Source organism: Sapajus apella, unplaced genomic scaffold, assembly GCF_009761245.1.
Source record: "Sapajus apella isolate SASKATOON/1434 unplaced genomic scaffold, GSC_monkey_1.0 scaffold35, whole genome shotgun sequence".
Taxonomy (NCBI): Eukaryota; Metazoa; Chordata; class Mammalia; order Primates; family Cebidae; genus Sapajus; species Sapajus apella.
The window spans coordinates 13552381-13573253 of record NW_022436975.1 but is presented as its reverse complement, the minus strand read 5'-3'; the positions used below and the strand labels follow the sequence as shown (position 1 = coordinate 13573253).

At 38.3% G+C, this 20873-nt stretch overlaps 1 protein-coding gene and 1 pseudogene across 3 annotated transcripts in view; both read right to left on the bottom strand.

Moving 5' to 3' along the window:
- Positions 1-20873, bottom strand: part of NKAIN3 (sodium/potassium transporting ATPase interacting 3) — a 650466-nt gene that overhangs the window by 513472 nt on the left and 116121 nt on the right. The gene's annotated exons all lie outside the window — the stretch shown is intronic.
- On the bottom strand, positions 8861-10559 carry LOC116563538 (annotated as a pseudogene).

The window sequence follows — 20873 nt, the reverse complement described above, 5'->3', positions numbered from 1 at the left end:
ATCATGTGTGTATACTTTTTGAATATTTATAAAAAGTAAGCCAGGAATATAAGGTAGTAAACAAAAAAAATGCTAAACTATATGGCCACAATATAAAATTTTCTGAATTTTTACTTAGTGTTAAATAAATAATTTTAAAAATTTGTAAAGAGAAGTTTTTTTTAAAAAAAACTCTGAAATTCAATATTTTTCTTCTTGGCCTTAGCAAACAACAAAATAAATTAAACTAAAGGTAAAGTAGAATCTTAAATGAAATTAAAATTTTTTAACCCTATAGTGTAATATTAATGAATATTAACATCTTGGGGAATGGAAAAACTTTCTAAGTGTAATGGTAATAAAAATGTAACCATAGACCTCTAAAATTCCAATCAATAAAATGTAGTATAAGAAAAATACTTAAAATGAGTACAACAGATAATAGGCTAGGTGCGGTGGCTTATGCCTATAATCCCAGCACTTTGGGAGGCCAGGGCAGGAGGATCACCTGAAGTCAGGAGTTCAAGACCAGACAGACCAACATGATGAAACCCTGTCTCTACTAAAAACACAAAATTAGCTTGACCTGGTAGCATGTGCCTGTAATCCCAGCTACTCGGAAGGATGAGTCAGAGGAATCGCTTTAACCCTGGAGGTGGAGGTTGCAGTGAGCCGAGATCACGCCATTGGAGTCCAGCCTGGGCAACAAGAGTGAAACATCATTTCAAAAAAAAAAAAAAAAAAAAAAAGTTAACATAGATATTATCCAGAAAGCCCTTTACAAGAAATATTTTAAAAAATACTTCTGTGAGAAAAATAGCACAAAGCACTAATGTGCAATTGATATAAGAAACTAAATTCATGAAAAAATATCATCCTCACCAGTGATCAAATATTTCTCTGTATAGCAGAGAGTACTGACTCTTCAAAACATTTTTTAATTTTTTCGCCCAGTATTTAGTTCCTGGTTATCAGCTGGATCTTGACAAACTCAAAATGAACACTATAATTCCCAGTTTCTCTAACAATTAGATTTGGTCAGGTGACAAATTCCTGACTAATGGATATGAATACTTTTATAAACAAATTTACTAATTTTTTAAATAAAGAAGACTGCCTCATTCCCTTAAATAGAAAGGAAATTCTACTTCCCTTCCCTTTTTTATTTTCCTCCATAATGCTGTTTGGACATGGTGATGGCAGTGATGTACTAACTTAGACCAAGTAGATGAGAGCAAAAAGTTTACAGCCACAGAAATCTTTGAAAAACCATTGCAGAGGCCGGGTGCGGTGGCTCACGCCTGTAATCCCAGCACTTTGGGAGGCCGAGGTGGGTGGATCACAAGGTCAAGAGATCGAGACCATCCTGGTCAACATGGTGAAACCCCGTCTCTACTAAAAATACAAAAATCAGCTGGGCGTGGTGGCGCGTGCCTGTAATCCCAGCTACTCAGGAGGCTGAGGCAGGAGAATTGCCTGAACCCAGGAGGCGGAGGTTGCGGTGAGCCGAGATCGCGCCATTGCACTCCAGCCTGGGCAACAAGAGCGAAACTCCGTCTCAAAAAAAAAAAAAAAAGAAAAATCATTGCAGAAAAAGCCACTGCCAGACATGAATCACCTCTACTTCCTCTAAACCACTAAGTGAGAAAAACACAAACGTCTATATTGTTTACACTACAGTTTTAAAGAATCTCTAAATGCAATTGAACTTTAGTGCTCAATAAGAAACATGCTTATTTTTAATCTTTCATATATTAATGATTTTAAAATTATTGCATTTAATATTAGTGATAGCGATAGGGGTACACTTATACTCTACAGGTGAGAGTAAAATCACCAGTTCAGTTTTATGGGCTGTGCACTGCACAACTCCAGAGGCTGTGAATATTCACATATATGTAGAAACATACCTATTGGCCCTAGGTGGATGTATAAATTTGTACAGCTTTTAAAAATATGTTTTAAAAGTATTGATCAAGAGTCATAGCAGATTATGATTTCACTTAATATCTACTAAGTAATGTGATGAATAAGTAGAGCTATGTTCAAAATCTTGTGTTAAAAGTTTTATTACATAAAAGAACAATGGGGAGCAATAATATCTAAAATATGTGGTAAAAATAAATAAAATAGGTGAATACATAGCTCAATTATAGTTAGTAAACTCTATATAACAGAGTGAGACCCTGTCTCTAAATACATATATGTTACAGAGTGAGACCCTAGACCCTATAGGGTACTGTAGCGTCTCACTCTGTAACAAATATGTATTTAGAGACAGGGTCTCACTCTGTTACCCAGCCTAGTGTGCAGTGGTAACATCATAGCTCATTGCAGCCTCCAACTCCTGGCCTCAAGTGATCCTCTTGTCTCAGCCTCCTGGTAGCTACTAGGGAGCGCCATCACATATACCAAATATGTGTATATTATAGAGATGTGATCTCTCTTTGTTGTCTAGGCTGGTCTCTAACTCCTGTCCTCAACTCATCCTTCCACATCAGCATCCTAAACCACTGGGATTACAGGCGTGAGCCTAAACATTATATTTTAGAAAACTATCTAGTCTTGTCAGATAATCAATTCAATGCAATATAATTTTTTCAACTATCTACATATCATGATCCTAAAAGATGGAAAAAAGCATCCAAGTATATATATACATATATATATACATACACACATACACACACAAAAAATATTGGGACAATCTATTAAAATATAAAAATATTTAATATTAAAATATTAATATATTTATCTCTGAGTAGTTGATTTATGAGTTTTTTTCTTTGTTAATGCCTACTATTATTTCCTTTTTTTACAATAAGCATATAATATTTGGAAAGTCAATTAAAAATATGCCAAGTCAAGTAAAAAATCATAAATACAAAAATCATTGCAAATGTCTATATTATTACAAACATTCTAATTTGGCCAGTGATTACAGTATCAGCATTGTGGCTAATTTGATAATGACAAAGGAAAATATCTTATTTAAAACTAAAACAAATGGAAATATTGCTTGAAACTTATTCTAAATGAATAGTGTTCATGAAAGGTTTCTAGAAAGTTGCCTAGGGAACAACAGAATTGTCTATTTTAATTTATTTGCCATGATCACGTATGAATTTAAGAAAAATTCAATCCCCTTTTCAAATGCAGGATTAGAGACACAATTACCTAATAGATATTCTTAAGTATTTAGTGTGCATAGAGACTTCATATAAATCAGTAGATTCATTAAAATATATTTTAAAATCTAAATTAAAATGATATAAATAGTATCTCAATGTGTATAAATATTATGCTTTGAAATATAACATTTTAACATTATTATCACAGGTCTTTCTCAGGACCAGTGATAAAGCAAACTTTACAGCCCAGAAAGCAGCAGCTTCCAAATATAAATATAATATGGTTTTTAAATAAAAGTGACTAAAGTATTTTATTTGTATTTTTATGAGAAAAATAAAAGATTTATACCTTTAGTGATGTATTTTATTTTCTTAAGTTTGAAAAACAAATCTTGGGCATGATCTAACTTTTACATATTTCTTAAATTTATGTAAGCGCTCTCTTAAAAGTTCACATACATATTTCATATATTACCACAGAAAAATTCAGGTGAAGTGAGGCCTTCTCCATTTTAAGACACTGAAAGCATAATCAAAGAAATTATATACATGAGGTAAATAATTAATAGTTGCCCATATCAGTTCAATAAGCATTTATTGAATACTGTGCATGTGCTCAGTCACGTGTTAGGTACTGGGGATAGACACTAAGTATAAGGAGTGACTTCTCTTTGGAAAAACTTTGGAACAATATTTTATTAAACATGGTGACTAAGATAAATTATCCTTGATTTTACTGTAGTGAGCCATATTGATCAAATAACTTATATTCTTATTGGAGAAAGGAGACTAATAAATTTCAAATAATTGGATACTGGTTTAAAATTATTTATAGCCAAGTAATAACTTGTATGGTGTAAATTATTAACAGTTTGTTAGTTAAAAGAAAAGAGAAATCAATGAGCATCTAAAATGAGAATGGCTCATCAAGAACACTTGAATATCAAGGCACAGCAAGGTGGTCAAATAGAAACATCCACTGATGATTGTCACCACAGGAACACCAAATTGGACAACTATTCACACAAAAAAGCACCTTCATAAGAACCAATAATGAGATGAGTAAGTACAGTACCTGATTTTAACTTCACATCACTGAAAAAGGTATTGATGATGGTAGAAAAGATGACCATGCCACCACTCTACCACTACCCAGCAGCAGCACCGCAGCATGGAAAATCTATGTACTCAGGGCAAGGAGAGAGCAGTGGTTGTGGGACTCTGAATTGGAACTCGGTGCTTCTTTGCCACAGTGGAAGGTAACACCAAGCAGAACTCAGCAAGCACTCACAGAGGGAACATTTATGCCAGCTCTAGTCAGAGGAAAATTGTTAATCTCAGTAGTAAGCACCTGAGATCTGGCAGCCCCACCACCACAGGCTAATAAAGCACTCTGCGGTCCTACCTAAATTTGAAAGGGAGCCTAAGCCACAAAGCCTTGCAATTCCTGATCAAGTCTTGGTACTGTGCTGGGCTCAGAGCCAGTGAACCTGGTGGGGATGCCACCCAGTGAGATGCCAGCAGGGTGGCCAAATAAGTGCTTTTGCCACCCCTAGCCCAATGCCAGAAAACTCAGCTTGCAGCTTTAGGAGAGGCTCTTTCTTTTTGCTTAAGGAGAAGAGAGGGAAAAGTAAAGAGGACTTTGCCTTCCAACTTGGGTATTAGCTCAGCCACAGTAGGATACAGTACCAGGCAGAGTACTGAGGCCCCTGTTCCAGGGCCTGCTTTCCTAGGGACATGTCCAAACAAACCCTGGGCTGGAAATACTAATGCTCAGAGTCAAGAGGGAGCTGAGCCTGTTGGAGGTACTGAAGGGAGCTGTGCAGCTGTTCTGGAGACGGCACGGCGAAACCAGAATTGAGGCTGGAGGGAAGAAGGCCCCAGATCACCGAAGGCTGTGCGTATGACCCTTGTGAAGAGTTTGAACTTTACCACAGGGAAATGAAAAGGTCTAGAAAGGTTTTAAATTAGGAAGTGATACTATCTCATTAAATCATGATCAAAGCTTGGAACCTGAACTCAGACACTTGCAACTAAGCTACATTTTAACAAAAACCAAAAGTGTAGTCTTATGGGGCTGATGCTTTGGGTTAGGGTAGGGAGGGTTAGTGGTGAATGGCAAGTTCCTAGGAATGTACATAATTGCTTGTTCAAGATTCACAGTATATCACTCCCCGAATAAATAATATAAGGCTACAACACTAGTCAGAGAGCTGAGTGGTGGCTCAAATAGCAATCTTTATTTATATATATAAACTTCTCAAAGCTCAGAAGCAGTTTTTTTCCTGGTAAAACTACTTCACTTATGACTTAGTCCCCATTTTTATATTTTGCCTCTCTAGGAAAGACTCAGTATTATTTTCTTCCTTTTATTCTGGAGTGATATAATTCAGACATACTAAATTGTATTTTAAAAAGTACACTGACATCCTTTCAGAACACTCATTTTTCTCCCCATGGTGACAAGGAGTTATGTTTTATTCTTGGATACTTTCACTTAGTCACTTAATAATAATTCAACCCTCTTTGCATAAGACACACATTTCTCTGAAATGAACATTTTAGAATATAGATATTTAATGTTCATTCTTTATTTCGTTTCCTGATTCTTTTAACTATATTCATGGAAATCCTATTGTGCAGAAGGTGCTGTGGTCATAGGAATATCAAGCAAGATCATGATCATTTCAAAATAAAAGCAAAAGTAAGATGTTAAACCTGTAAACAATTTATCCAGATAATTGACTTTTTTTCAAAAGTGCATATAATTATTTTTGTCCATATTTACAAATATATTAAACAAATAATTTGATTCTTTTCTTCATGTTCAGTTTCATAAGCCAGGTTTGCTGAAATAATACACGTGTGTATGTTTGAGTATAGAAGTTCACTCCTCAGCTTCTCCGTTTGAAGCCAGAAGCTCACCCTCTCACTTCTTTGGATCCTCAGCTCTTTTTGCACAGTGCCTGGCACATGGGAGGCAGTCATGAAATAGTTACTGCCTGGAGTGGAATGGCATAATATTGATATTTGGCTGTTAGATTTTACTATCTGTAATTTTAAAAAATAGTTATAAAATTCATATACAAACTGGTTTGTTAATGATGCCCCATACAAGTTGACAATATCCAATGTTTGCAAAATCAAATTTTGTGTTCTTTTGCAGCTATATTCTATTTAGTTTATTCTTATGTCACCTGTACCTGTGATTCCCCAATGAACTGTTTTTGAAGAACAAGGATGTTTGCATGTGAACAATTTATTTACATTTCGTTCCACCCACCAATTTTATGAACATTGAATTATAGTATAATCACAGGCATACTGTGATTAATATTAAAGCCATGTAAAACTAGGGCAGAAGTTGGTTTTGCATTAGTAAAAGTCCTCATTGTTGCAAAATGTTTTCACATGATCAACATTAGAGATGCAGAAATGTAAATAAAGTTCTCCAAGTATTCAAGAACTTGAGTTCACTGGAATGTAGGTATTCCTGGGATTCCTGTAAAGCTTTTGTTGAATTTACTTATCTAACAGATTCATAAACTTCAAAACAAATTTGTATTTCTAGTTCAGCAGATATGAAAATCAGTTAAGTAACTTACACCTGAACACATAAAAAATGTCTATACTTTTTTCTTCATTGGCTTCCCTAAATAATTGGGAAAAAAACAACTTAAAGCTTTATTTACAAGCATGATATCATGAGGTTCTTAAGAGTAACAAAAATAACTTTTAATATTAAGATTTGCTGTTGCATTTCCCAAAGACCTTTTGATAAATAATGAAATGTGAATTCTGGTATAACCTCTGGGGTACATGTATATGACTATGCTTACTACCAATGTCATAATAGCCAGAAATGTCATTGGTGGTTACATTTAACAATCTATGCTTGTAAAAATCTTTGTTTTTGGATTTGCGGAAATAACTAAAATTAAGACTCTCCTAGTTTGACAGCAACCTATCTCATCCTTAGAAATATTTCTCTGAGTTTGTTAAAATTTCTTATCTATCTTCATTTATACTAGGAGAAGTCGAATAAAAGGCAAGTATTTATAATAAAGAAGACATAAAACCAGGTTTAATATAGTTGTTAGTTTAGTTAAAGGCTTTAGCAGTTTATGATTTATTCTTTTATTTTTAATTGTATTTTAGATTCTGGGGTACATGTGTAGATCATATTTAAGCTTTTTGAGACTGCATGAAATTTGCACCCAACGGATATTGACTCTCCTTATCTTTGCTGTCTGCCCTCGTGCCATTTCCCTCATTTACGGAAGGCTCTGCTACTAGTCCATAGGTTTCTTCATCACACAAGTCCTACCATCATCTAGGAAATTTTGGTGGCTGTGCAATGACCTGCCTGCCGCTGTGGTTCAACAGACCATCTCTCGACGAACCCCTCCATCCCCTTCTCCATACCTGGCCCCTCCTGCTGACACTGTACTGACTGTGCCAACGTGGGCTTGTGTTCCACAGCTTCAGGTGGGCTCGAATATTCCCAGCACTCCTAGACACTCCCCTTGTCAGTGCTTCCTCCACATCCCTATGGTTCACACTTCTAGTCAATGTCCACAAAACATCCAATTTGTAGAAAATATAGCATCCGGCCAGGCGCTGTGGCTTATGGCCGTAATCCCAGAAACCTGGGAGGCCAAGGCAGGTGGATCACTTGAGGTCAGGAGTTCAAGACCAGCGTGGCCAACATGGCAAAATCCTGTCTCTACTATAAATACAAAAATTAGCTGAGCATGCTAGCACACACCTTTAATCCTGCTACTAATGAGGCTGAGGTGGAAAATCTCTTGAACCTGGGGGGCAGAGGTTGCTGTGAGCTGCGATGACACCACTGCACTCCAGCCTGGGCAACACAGCAAGAGTCTGCCTCAAAAAAAAAAAAAGAAAGAAAATATAGCATCTACCACACAGCCTCAATTGTGATCTCTCTTTTTTTTTTCTTTTCTACTGAATAAACAAAACAAAACAAAACAAATGCTCCTCCTTTCAGGTAAGCCAAACTCTCTACTTCTGCTGGAAGTCCTGGCCCCTCCCATGTTCAGGAGCCTTGTGTTATCTGCTGTCCCTCTCTCTCCTGTGTCATCCACACTGTCTCCCCTATATTAGACCATTCTCTCAGCTTTCATCTCTGTGAAAAAGCTTACCCGTCTCTGAAGCAATTCATGTTTCCTCCTTACTCCAAGCATGTTAGCTGATATTTCCATAATGACTCTCTCCATTTCATCCTGCTCTTGCATCCTGGAGCTTACTGAAAGCTGGCAAATCGATGTCCTTCATTTGGGGAGATACTCACTGAGGGCTGACTATGCACCAGGCACCATTCTAAGGTGCAGTTAATGAGAGTCACACATTCTAGTCATCAGGAATCGTACCAAGAGCCCCTTTGAGAGATCACATAGCCATTTATATTTTCAAGATTTACCACGCTCTTCTTTTATACAATTGTTGCTCCTTTAAATAAATCTCAACACTGAATATGTACTCTTTTTTTTTTTTTTTTTTTTTTTTTTTTTTTGAGATGGAGTCTGGTTCTGTTTCTCAGGCTGGAGTGCAGTGGTACAATCTTGGCTCACTGCAATGTCTGCCTACTGGGTTCAAGCAATTCTCCTGCCTCTGCCTCCCAAGTAGCTGGGATTACAGGCGCCCGCCACCACACTCAGCTAATTTTTGTATTTGTAGTAGAGACAGAGTTTCGCCATGTTGGCCAGACTGGTCTTGAACTCCTGATCTCAAGTGATCCACCCTCCTCAGCCTCCCTTAGTGTTGGGATTACAAGCATGAGCCACTGCACCAGCCCTGAACATGTATTTCATGCCTTCAGTTTATCTCCTGAAAAAAATGATGTAAATATCTCCAGATAATAGAAACAAAAAGAGTTGAGTAGCTTTACCCCATATAAATTATGACTATAATTTCTTATATTAAACAGCACAACCCACTCTGATCCTCAAGAAGATACATTAGAAATTACTGAGAAATCAGAATAAAGACAATCATGACTAAAACAGGACAGTGACAGTTCACTTTGCTAACAGTGAACGTGCTACAGTTTATTGCTGCAAGGCACCGTGGCCAAATACAACCTATGTGAATAATCTCCCTATTGAGCCTTGTAATGTATTTGTTTTAATTGTTACCATTTCTACTTGGAAATTTTTAAATTACTGCCATGTACTTTCAGTTATGTCATACTGCTGATACTAGAGGTTCAACAGCTCACATGAAATCTGCCTGTGCATGGAAGTCCTTATAGAACTGCCAGAGCTCTAGCTTTTAATGTTACTTGCTTATTTTGTGGTTTAGATTTGCTTTTATTTCTATTTTATTTATTTTTACAAAAGTTTATTCTGAAATGTTCAGCAGTCTCCAAGATGACACTTCATTCTAACTATAGGAGGCAAAGGAGGTTACAGCGGGGAATTCAGATGTTTAGAGATGGAATGCGGGATCACCATGGCCTCAGGCACAAGAAACAGCTTGCTTTTTGCCAGATTTCTTAATTCCACCTGTGCCCAGTGCCCTTCCCTGCAGACTCTGCTTTTAGCTCTTTGAGTTTCTTCTGCTCTCCTTTCTGCTTCTGCTGGAAAATGTTATCTTCTCGTCCATCTCCTCAGGCTGCTTCTTGGGCTGTTTTGGGGTCTTCTTGCGAGCTTCGTGGCCAGACATGGTGCCTGGGACCCTCTCCCACCAGATTCACCCTTATGTTAAGTTAATGTCCATGTTTGTATGTGGAAAATGATATATAAGGATGGAATTCCATCTCAATTTGTCTCCATCTGCACAAATACTGAGGGCGGCATAGTCTTGACATCCAACTCTGCAACTATTAATATTCCCCTGATTTTTATACGTTCTGTGTTTCCCACAACCAAGTTTCTTCTGTTCCCTTTGCTCTCCTCCTGCTTGCCTTTCTTCCTTCTTTTGCCACAGTAGCACAAGACAGCTGACCCGCAGGATTCTGGCAGATGCCCCAGAGCCGACAGCAGGGCAATGATGTGAAGGTAAACCAGCATCTGCAGGTGCTTGTTATGAACTATAGGTAATTGAGAGTTAGCCCTATATAAAATTGATCATCTATTTTCCAAGGACTGAGGAGTAGGGAGTGTGATCTAGTGGACAGAGAACTAAGTGGGATTCCAGAGATCCAGATTCCATTCTGTGTTCCATTATAGTTGTGCTTTCTGACTCCGGGCAATTAGAGGCAACCTCTATTTCAATTGTCCTCCCTGTAAATTGTATGTACTACTTTTACCTACAGCTCTTTGCAGAATTTGAAAGATCTAAGTGAATTATTGTCTGTAGAGAGGCTGGTGCTCCTGAGGAAAACAAACTACATACTTCAAGATAGAAATCCTTTAATATAAACAAAATAAACAACTATCACATCTTTGTTCCTCCAAAAAAAAGGTGAGTTTTACAAACTTTGGTTTGTTGAGATTTTTTTAAAGAAAAAAAGATAAAAGGCACAAATAGGATGATAAAATTAATTTTCTACTCTAATTAAATATCAGGATGGTGGCAAGGATCTATGGTCCTTTGGGCACTGAGGCCAGTGGCCTTCCTGTTAAACCTTAAAATCTTAAAGATCTGTGAAGGCACCACTGATAAAAGGCACATCACTTCTGTGCTGGGGGTTTTAAGATGATTCCTCCAGAACACCCCAAAGAACACCCCAAATATCCCAATACCCTAAGTATTATTCAGTTGACATCTGTTGTGCACAGTAAATTGTTAAAAACTGTATGTATCTCACTGCCTGCTCAAGGGCTTTGTCTTTTCTCTCTCTGACGATAAACTGAGGTCAAGGAAGTTCAGGCATCACAATCACTTGGCATAACAAACGCCAAAGTAGGTCATTATAACCTGGTACCTGGGAAACAAAGCCACAATGAGAAGCTTCTCTGATGCAGCAGGTGGAGGATATTTTTCTAATTGTGATCAACACAACAGTGGTTACGGGGGCAAAATAATAAAGAACTTGTCATAGGAGTAAGTGTAAATTTTGTAATTTAGATGAGCAGAATAGACAGGGTAAGCAGGGCTAAAATTGTCAAGTTATTAATAGTAGAAAGTTAACACACACATCAAATTTATTCTACTATAAATTTGGAGCCACCATTGTTTAAGCAAAATAAGTGAAATAAAAATACTATGATAAACACATTGGTATCTTAAGCTAAGGTGTGCCCTTTTAATACAAGGGATAGCTGAGAATTCATTCTATAAATTAATTATTATTACAGTATAAACTGCCTTTGTAAGAAAAAACTAAGTTTTTCATTGCATAATTGTCTTGAAGAACACTGATACACTATGGAGAGAATAGGCTGAGGTACCAGGTTGTGGCCTAGCCATGTAAGAACTGGGCTTTTAATGGCACTTCTCTAAACTGAGATGCCTCATATCCTAAAAGAGAAATAGTTATACAAGGGAAGCTTCTAAAGTGGAAACGATCGGCTTTGTACATAAGGGTCTTCTGAGGATAAAACAGCTCTAAGAAAGTGTGTGTGTATGTTTGTGTGAAAAAGAGAGAGAGAGAGAGAATTAACACTAGCCATTGCACTAAAGGACTATTAAGGTTTTTCCTGCAAGAACTGATTTCTGGGTAGTGTGTGTGCTGTTAAAATGATACGATAGCACATTTTTTAAATCCTTTTTCTTCAAAATAAATTGTCACCTTTCTATAATTCTGTTAGCATAGAAAGTAATCAACCAGAGACTTAAGACTCACTATATGGGTGATTTAAATCATTTTAGAATTTTTTAACATGAAAATTCATCAGTTTCTTTAAAATAATTGACATTGACGCTTGATCCAAGATGGCCGTTTAGGAACAGCTCAGGATTGCAGCTCCCAGTGAAAGCGCAGAGGGTGAGTGGACGCCGCGTTTTTATTGCCCACAGACTAGGAAATTCCCGGGCAGAGGAGCTCCACGGTCGCCAGCGCGGCTGTTTCGGCCAGCGCTGCTGTGCCGGCCGGGGCCGCGGCTTTGCCCTGCGCGACTGCTTTGTCAGCGCCCCGGAGCCGCGGTTCTCCGTACAAAATACACCGGTCCGGGGGCCCTTTTGGCTGGCGATTGGAGCCACGGGAAGTCGCCCATACGCTGGTTCAAAAAGGGGACTGAGCAGAGAACCAGGACAGTAGATTCCAGGGCAAAAAAAAGAAAAAAAAAGCGCCACAAACCTCAGTGCCGCTGTTTAAGCCAGCGCAGCGAGTGGCCGCAGGGGAAAACAAACAGACCCCGGCGCCTCTTCAACAGGCGACGGGAACACCAACTTAAAAAAGGCTCTGAGGCAGGGAGCCAGGCGATCAGGCTCGGCTGGCCCCACCCCCACAAAAGAACAGCAACCAGAAACTCTGGATTGAGAGTTTCACAGCAAGCGCAGCTGAACCCGGGACGGTCCAGCTCTGTGGGGGAGGGGCGTCCGCCATTACCAAGGCAGCCCGCCGTTGCCAAGGCAACCCGCCATTGCTGAGGCAGCCCGCCGTTGCCAAGGCAACACGCCACGGCAGAGACTCCACCCCAACAGAGGCGGGCCACCATCGCCAAAGCAGTTCTAACTACACTCATATAATCAGGACTGCAGGAAAGTTCACTCGGCAGCGGGGCGCAGCCCACAGCAGCTCAGCAAAGCTGCCATAGGCCGACAGTGACTAGGCGGCCTCCTTGCTGGGCTGCGCAGGTCTGAAGGAAAAAAAAAAAGAAGGCGGCAGCATAAAGGAAACTCATAAATAAAGCCCTAAATCCCTGGGACAGAGCACCTGGGAACAAAAAGCAGTTTATGAGTTCAGCTGCAGCAGACCTAAAAGTACCTGCCCAGCAACTCTGAATGAACAACAACAGAGCTCACAACTCACCATTTGAGCTCCTATAAAGAAAAGACCGTCTCCTCAAGCAGCTCCCTGACCCCTATATATCCAAAAAGACACCTCATAAAAGAGAGATCAGATTGACACTAGGCGGGTATCCGTCTGGGACAAAGATAGCAGAAGAAGAAAACTGGTAACAACCCTTGCTGCTCAACAGCTGCTGCAGGTGAACCCCAGGCAAGCAGGGCCTGGAGTGAGCCTCAGCAGACCTACAGCAGAGGGGCCAGACTGTCAGAAGGAAAACCAAGAAACAGAAATAACCTCATCATCAACAAACAAAACGTCAATCTGAAAGATTTGAGACCCAATCTGAAAGCCAGCAACTACAAAGTCGACAGGTGGATAAATCCTTAAGGATGGGAAGAAACCGGCGCAAAAAGGATGAAAACACCCGAAACCAGAACACCTCTCCTCCTAAAAGGGATCACAACTCCTCACCAGCAAGGGAACAAGGTTGGATGGAGAACGAGTGTGATGAAATGACAGAATCAGAATTCAGAAGGTGGGTAGTAAGAAACTTCTGTGAACTTAAAGAACATGTTCTAACCAAATGCAAAGAAACTAAGAACCTTGAAAAAAGAATGGACGAAATGCTAACAAGAATGGACAAAATAGAAAGGAATATAAGTGAATTGATGGAGCTGAAAACTGCAACACGAGAAGTTCGTGAAGCATGCACAAGTATCAACAGCCGAATTGACCAAGCAGAAGAAAGGATATCAGAGGTCGAAGATCAACTCAATGAAATAAAACGGGAAGGCAAGACTGGAGAAAAAAGGGTAAAAAGGAATGAACAAAGTCTCCAAGAAATGTGGGACTATGTGAAAAGACCTAATCTACGTTTGATAGGCGTACCTGAATGCGACGAAGAGAATGAATCCAAGCTGGAAAATACTCTTCAGGATATTATCCAGGAAAACTTCCCCAACCTAGCAAGGCAGGCAAACATTCAAGTCCAGGAAATACAGAGAACACCACAAAGATATTCGTCAAGAAGAGCAACCCCAAGGCACGTAATCGTCAGATTCACCAGGGTCGAAATGAAGGAGAAAATACTAAGGGCAGCCAGAGAGAAAGGTCGGGTTACCCACAAAGGGAAGCCCATCAGACTCACAGCAGATCTCTCAGCAGAAACCCTACAAGCCAGAAGAGAATGGGGGCCAATATTCAACATCCTTAAAGAAAAGAACTTTCAACCCAGAATCTCCTATCCAGCCAAACTAAGCTTCATAAGTGAAGGAAAAATAAAATCCTTTGGGAACATGCAAGTACTCAGAGATTTCGTCACCACCAGGCCAGCTCTACAAGAGCTCCTGAAAGAGGCTGTACACATATAAAGGAACAACAAGTACCAGCTCAACTAAAGGGCAAAACAGCCAGCTAGCACCAAAATGGCAGTATCAAATTCACACATAACAATATTAACCCTAAATGTAAATGGACTAAATGCCCCAATCAAAAGACACAGACTGGCAAATTGGATAAAAAGAGAAAACCCATCGGTGTGCTGTATCCAGGAAACCCATCTCACATGCAAGGATACACAAAGGCTCAAAATAAAGGGATGGAGGAAGATTTACCAAGCAAATGGAGAGCAAAAAAAAGCAGGAGTTGCAATTCTCATCTCTGATAAATTAGACTTTAAAGCAACAAAGATCATAAGAGACAAAGAGGGACATTACATAATGGTAAAAGGATCAATGCAACAAGAAGAGCTAACGATCCTAAATATATATGCACCAAATACAGAAGCACCCAGATACATAAGGCAAGTTCTTAATGAATTACAAAGAGACTTAGACTCCCACACAATAATAGTGGGAGACTTTAACACCCCATTGTCAACATTAGACAGATCAACCAGACAGAAAATTAACAAGGATATCCAGGACTTGAACTCAGACCTGGGCCAAGCAAACCTAATAGACATTTACAGAACTCTCCACCCCAAATCCACAGAATATACATTCTTCTCAGCACCACATCACACCAACTCTAAAATTGACCACATAATTGGGAGTAAATCACTCCTCAGCAAATGCAAAAGAACGGAAATCGTAACAAACAGTCTCTCAGACCACAGTGCAATCAAGTTAGAACTCAGAATTCAAAAACTAACTCAGAACCGCACAGCTTCATGGAAACTGAACAACTTGCTCTTGAATGTTGACTGGATAAACAATGAAATGAAGGCAGAAATAAAGATGTTCTTTGAAACCAATGAGAATGAAGACACAACATACCAGAATCTCTGGGACACATTTAAAGCAGTCTCTAGAGGAAAATATATAGCAATAAGTGCCCACATGAGAAACAAGGAGAGATCAAAAATTGACACCCTATCGTCAAAACTGAAAGAGCTAGAGGAGCAAGATCAAAAAAACTCAAAGTCTAGCAGAAGTCAAGAAATAGCTAAGATCAGAGCAGAACTGAAGGAGATAGAGACACAAAAAACCCTCCAAAAAATCAGTAAAACCAGGAGCTGGTTTTTTGAAAAGATCAACAAAATAGACAGACCACTAGCCAGATTAATAAAAAAGAAAAGAGAGAATAACCAAATAGATGCAATAAAAAACGATAAAGGGGATATCACCACAGATTCCACAGAAATTCAAACCATCATCAGAGATTATTACAAACAACTCTATGCACACAAACTAATAAACCTGGAAGAAATGGATAAATTCCTGGACACTTGCCTCCTGCCAAGCCTAAACCAGGAAGAAGCCGAAACCCTGAACAGACCCATAACAAGGTCTGAAGTTGAGGCAGCAATTAAGAGCTTACCACCCAAAAAAAGCCCAGGTCCAGATGGGTTCACAGCTGAATTCTACCAGACATACAAAGAGGAGCTGGTACCATTTCTTCTGAAACTATTCCAAACAATACAAAAAGAGGGAATTCTTCCCAAATCATTTTATGAGACCAACATCATCCTGATTCCAAAACCCGGCAGAGACGCAACAAGAAAAGAAAACTACAGACCAATATCTATGATGAACATAGATGCAAAAATCTTCAATAAAATACTGACAAGTCGATTGCAACAGCACATCAAAAAGCTTATCCACCATGATCAAGTAGGCTTCATCCCGGGGATGCAAGGCTGGTTCAACATACGCAAGTCTATAAACGTAATTCACCACATAAACAGAACCAAAGACAAAAACCACATGATTATCTCAATTGATGCAGAGAAGGCCTTTGACAAAATTCAACAGCCCTTTATGCTAAAAACACTCAGTAAGCTAGGTATCAATGGAACGTATCTCAAAATAATAAAAGCTATTTATGACAAACCAACAGCCAATATCATACTGAATGGGCAAAAACTGGAAGCATTCCCCTTGAAATGTGGCACCAGACAAGGATGCCCTCTCTCACCACTGCTATTCAATATAGTATTAGAAGTTCTAGCCAGAGCAATCAGGCAAGAAAAAGAAATAAAGGGCATTCAAATAGGAAAGGAGGAAGTCAAATTGTCTCTATTTGCAGACGACATGATTGTATATCTAGAAGACCCCATCGTCTCAGCCCCAAACCTCCTGAAACTGATCAGCAAGTTCAGCAAAGTCTCAGGATACAAAAACAATGTGCAAAAATCACATGCATTCCTATACACCAGTAACAGACTTAAAGAGAGCCAAATCAAGAACAAACTTCCATTCACAATTGCCACAAAGAGAATAAAATACCTAGGAATACAACTAACAAGGAATGTAAAGGACCTCTTCAAGGAGAACTACAAGCCACTGCTCAACGAAATAAGAGAGGACACAAACAGATGGAGAAACATCCCATGTTCATGGTTAGGAAGAATCAATATCGTGAAAATGGCCATACTGCCCAAAGTAATTTACAGATTCAATGCTATCCCCATCAAGCTACCAATGACCTTCTTTGCAGAACTGGAAAAATCCACCTTAAACTTCATATGGAACCAAAAGAGAGCCCGCATAGCCAAGTCAATTCTAAGCAAAAAGAACAAAGCAGGGGGCATCACACTACCAGACTTCAAACTATACTACAAGGCTACAGTAATCAAAACAGCATGGTACTGGTACCAAAACAGAGATATAGACCAATGGAACAGAACAGAGGTCTCGGAGGCAACACAACCTTTCTACAACCATCTGATCTTTGACAAACCAGACAAAAACAAGCAATGGGGAAAGGATTCCCTGTTCAATAAATGGTGTTGGGAAAGCTGGCTAGCCATGTGCAGAAAGCAGAAACTGGACCCCTTCCTGACACCTTACACTCAAATTAACTCGAGATGGATTAAAGACTTAAACATAAGACCTAACACCATAAAAACCCTAGAAGAAAATCTAGGCAAAACCATTCAGGACGTAGGTGTAGGCAAGGACTTCATGACCAAAACGCCAAAAGCATTGACAACAAAAGCCAAAATAGACAAATGGGACCTAATCAAACTCCACAGCTTCAGCACAGCAAAAGAAACAATCATTAGAGTGAATCGGCAACCAACAGATTGGGAAAAAATTTTTGCAGTTTACCCATCTGACAAAGGGCTGATATCCGTAATTTACAAAGAACTAAAGCAGATTTACAAGAAAAAAACTAACAAGCCCATTCAAAAGTGGGCAAAGGATATGAACAGACACTTCTCAAAAGAAGACATACGTGAGGCCAACAAACATATGAAAAAATGCTCATCATCACTGGTCATCAGAGAAATGCAAATCAAAACTACACTGAGATACCATCTCACGCCGGTTAGAATGGCGATCATTAAAAAATCTGGAGACAACAGATGCTGGAGAGGATGTGGAGAAATAGGAACACTTTTGCACTGTTGGTGGGAGTGTAAATTAGTTCAACCATTGTGGAAGACAGTGTGGCGATTCCTCAAGGACCTAGAAATAGAAATTCCATTTGACCCAGCAATCCCATTACTGGGTATATATCCAAAGGATTACAAATCATTCTACTATAAGGACACGTGTACCCGAATGTTCATTGCAGCACCGTTTACAATAGCAAAGACCTGGAACCAACCCAAATGCCCATCGACGATAGACTGGATAGGGAAAATGTGGCACATATACCCCATGGAATATTATGCAGCCATCAAAAACGATGAGTTTGGGTCCTTTGTAGGGACATGGATGAACCTGGAAACCATCATTCTCAGCAAACTGACAGAAGACCAGAAGATCAAACACCGCATGTTCTCACTCATAGGCGGGTGTTAAACAATGAGAACACATGGACACAGGGAGGGGAGCACTACACACTGGGGTGAGTTGGGGGGAAATAGGGGAGGGACGGTGGGGGGTGGGAAGCTGGGGAGAGATAGCAAGGGGAGAAATGCCAGATGTAGGTGATGAGGAGGAAGGCAGCAAATCACACTGCCACGTGTGTTCCTATGCAACAATTTTGCATGTTCTTCACATGTACCCCAAAACCTAAAATGCAATAAAATAAATAAATGGGAAAAAAAAAAAAAGAATATACTTCTAAAATAAAAAAAGAAAAAAATAATTGACATTCAAAAATATGTATGCAACCTTTTTAATTTAATAAGCAGAACCTCTATTCATCAATTGCTCAATTATTTCTATCTTCTAAGATGTGTATCTAATTGAGCTCTATATACCTACCACCTCAGAGAAGCTTCTTAAGATATCTAATTAAAATATACATATAATTAAGATATCTATCTTAACAAGATATATATGTGTATGTACAGATATGTGGATGTATGTAGAACTTTGGATAAATATCTTTATTAAAAGTAAAAAGAAACTCTGATACTGAGCTTAAAAAGAAAAGTCTCTTACTTAAAATAATTTTAAATCTCTACAATGGGACAATTCTCAATTTGTTTGTTTCATAGACTTTTTTGCATGAATCCTTAAAAATATTAGCAAATAGAGTAAAGATAAAATATATATCTAATAACTCACCAAGGACAAATGTAATTTTTCCCATGTATGCACAGTTGGTTAAACATCTAATGGTTAATAAATGTAGTGTTATCTAAATGTAATCTATCTAAACATATTACCTAAATGTAATAAAGAGAAAACTTGTAAGATTATCTCAGTAGCAGAAGTAAAAACATTTAACAAGATTTAGCACCATTCATGATTTTAAAAAAAAAATCTTCAATGAGAAACAGAGGAAAATGTGTTTTACTTGATAAAGGGTATCTATAAGTAAGTTTATATTTAATGATAAAAACCAGAATGTTTTCTCCTGAAATTGGGAGAAAAGCAAAGGATTTCCACTCTCACCACTGCAAGTTTAGCAAGACAAAAAAGAAATAAATGAGGCATGTTAGAATGAAAGTAACAACAGTGCGTTTATTTGCAGATGACATAGTGTATGTAGAAGATCCTACAGAAGCAACTAGAAAGCTTCCTAAAGCTAGTGAGTTTAACAAATTCTCAAGATGTAGAACTAACTTGCAAAAATCAATTTTATTTCATACACTAGAAATAAACAATCTGAAAATAAAATCAAATTTTATTTGATTTTTATGGCATTCCACATACCATAAAAACCCTTAGGAATAAATATAACAAAAAGATGTGCAATGCCTGTGAACTGAAAACTCTAAAGCATTGCTTTAAAAAGTGAAAGAAGGCTTATCTAAATGGAGATATATGCTTTTTTATTAATTGAAAATTCACTGTTTTTAAGAGGTCAATCTTTCCAAAATTGACTATAAATTCAGTATATTCAGAATCAAAATGTTAGCAGTCACTATATAGGATTTGATAAGCCAGTGTTAATATTTGTACAGAAAGGCAAATAATCTAGAATAGGTTAAAAAATTTTAGGCCAGGCGCGGTGGCTCAAGCCTGTAATCTCAGCACTTTGGGAGGCCGAGGCGGGTGGATCACGAGGTCAAAGGATCGAGACCATCCTGGTCAACACGGTGAAACCCCGTCTCTACTAAAAACTACAAAAAATTAGCTGGGCATGGTGGTGCGTGCCTGTAATCCCAGCTACTCGGGAGGCTGAGGCAGGAGAATTGCCTGAACCCAGGAGGCGGAGGTTGCGGTGAGCCGAGATCGCGCCATTGCACTCCAGCCTGGGTAACAAGAGCGAAACTCCGTCCCAAAAAAAACAAAACAAAAAAAAAAAAAAATTTTAAGTAAAAAATAAAATTAGATGCATCAAATTAGCTGGTATTTAAGATTTACAATAGAAGCACACTAAGGAATGTGAGATTGGTGTAAGACTGACATATAGAACAATTAAAAGGAATTTTGAGTCCAGAAATATACCCACAATTATTATGTTGGAGATGGGTTTTCAATAGAGATACCAAGGAAATTCAATGAAATGAAGACTGTGTTTTCAATAAATGGATTTAGAATAAATGAATTATCTATATAGAAAAACAAATTGACCCTTTTCTCATACCATACACAAAAAAGTATATAAACCTGATTATCAACTTAAATATAAGAGTTCAAATTATAAAGCTTTTAGAAGAAAACCTGGGAGAAATCTTTATGAACTTCCTCAGTACCAACCACGGAATATTATATAACAAATAAAAACACTTTAGTTCTTTAAGAAAAATCATGGGTATGCAATACTCTGGTGTCTCTTCATAAGCTAATAATGTTTCATTTACATTTTACACTAACTATGAACACAGATTCTACTGAAATTTAAAGTAGAGTCCTGTACTGTGTTAATCTTTCTTAACCTCTCACTTAAACTTTCATGCCAATAAACCAACACTTCTGCACATTGTCAACATAAAGATTTGGGTGGCTGTTACTGTCCAGGAGACCAAGAATGCTAAATATAAAATTAATTTTCCTTATCTCTAAGCCATATATTTTATTTGTAGTATTTTTGAAGAGGGTTGTTGGAATATTTTA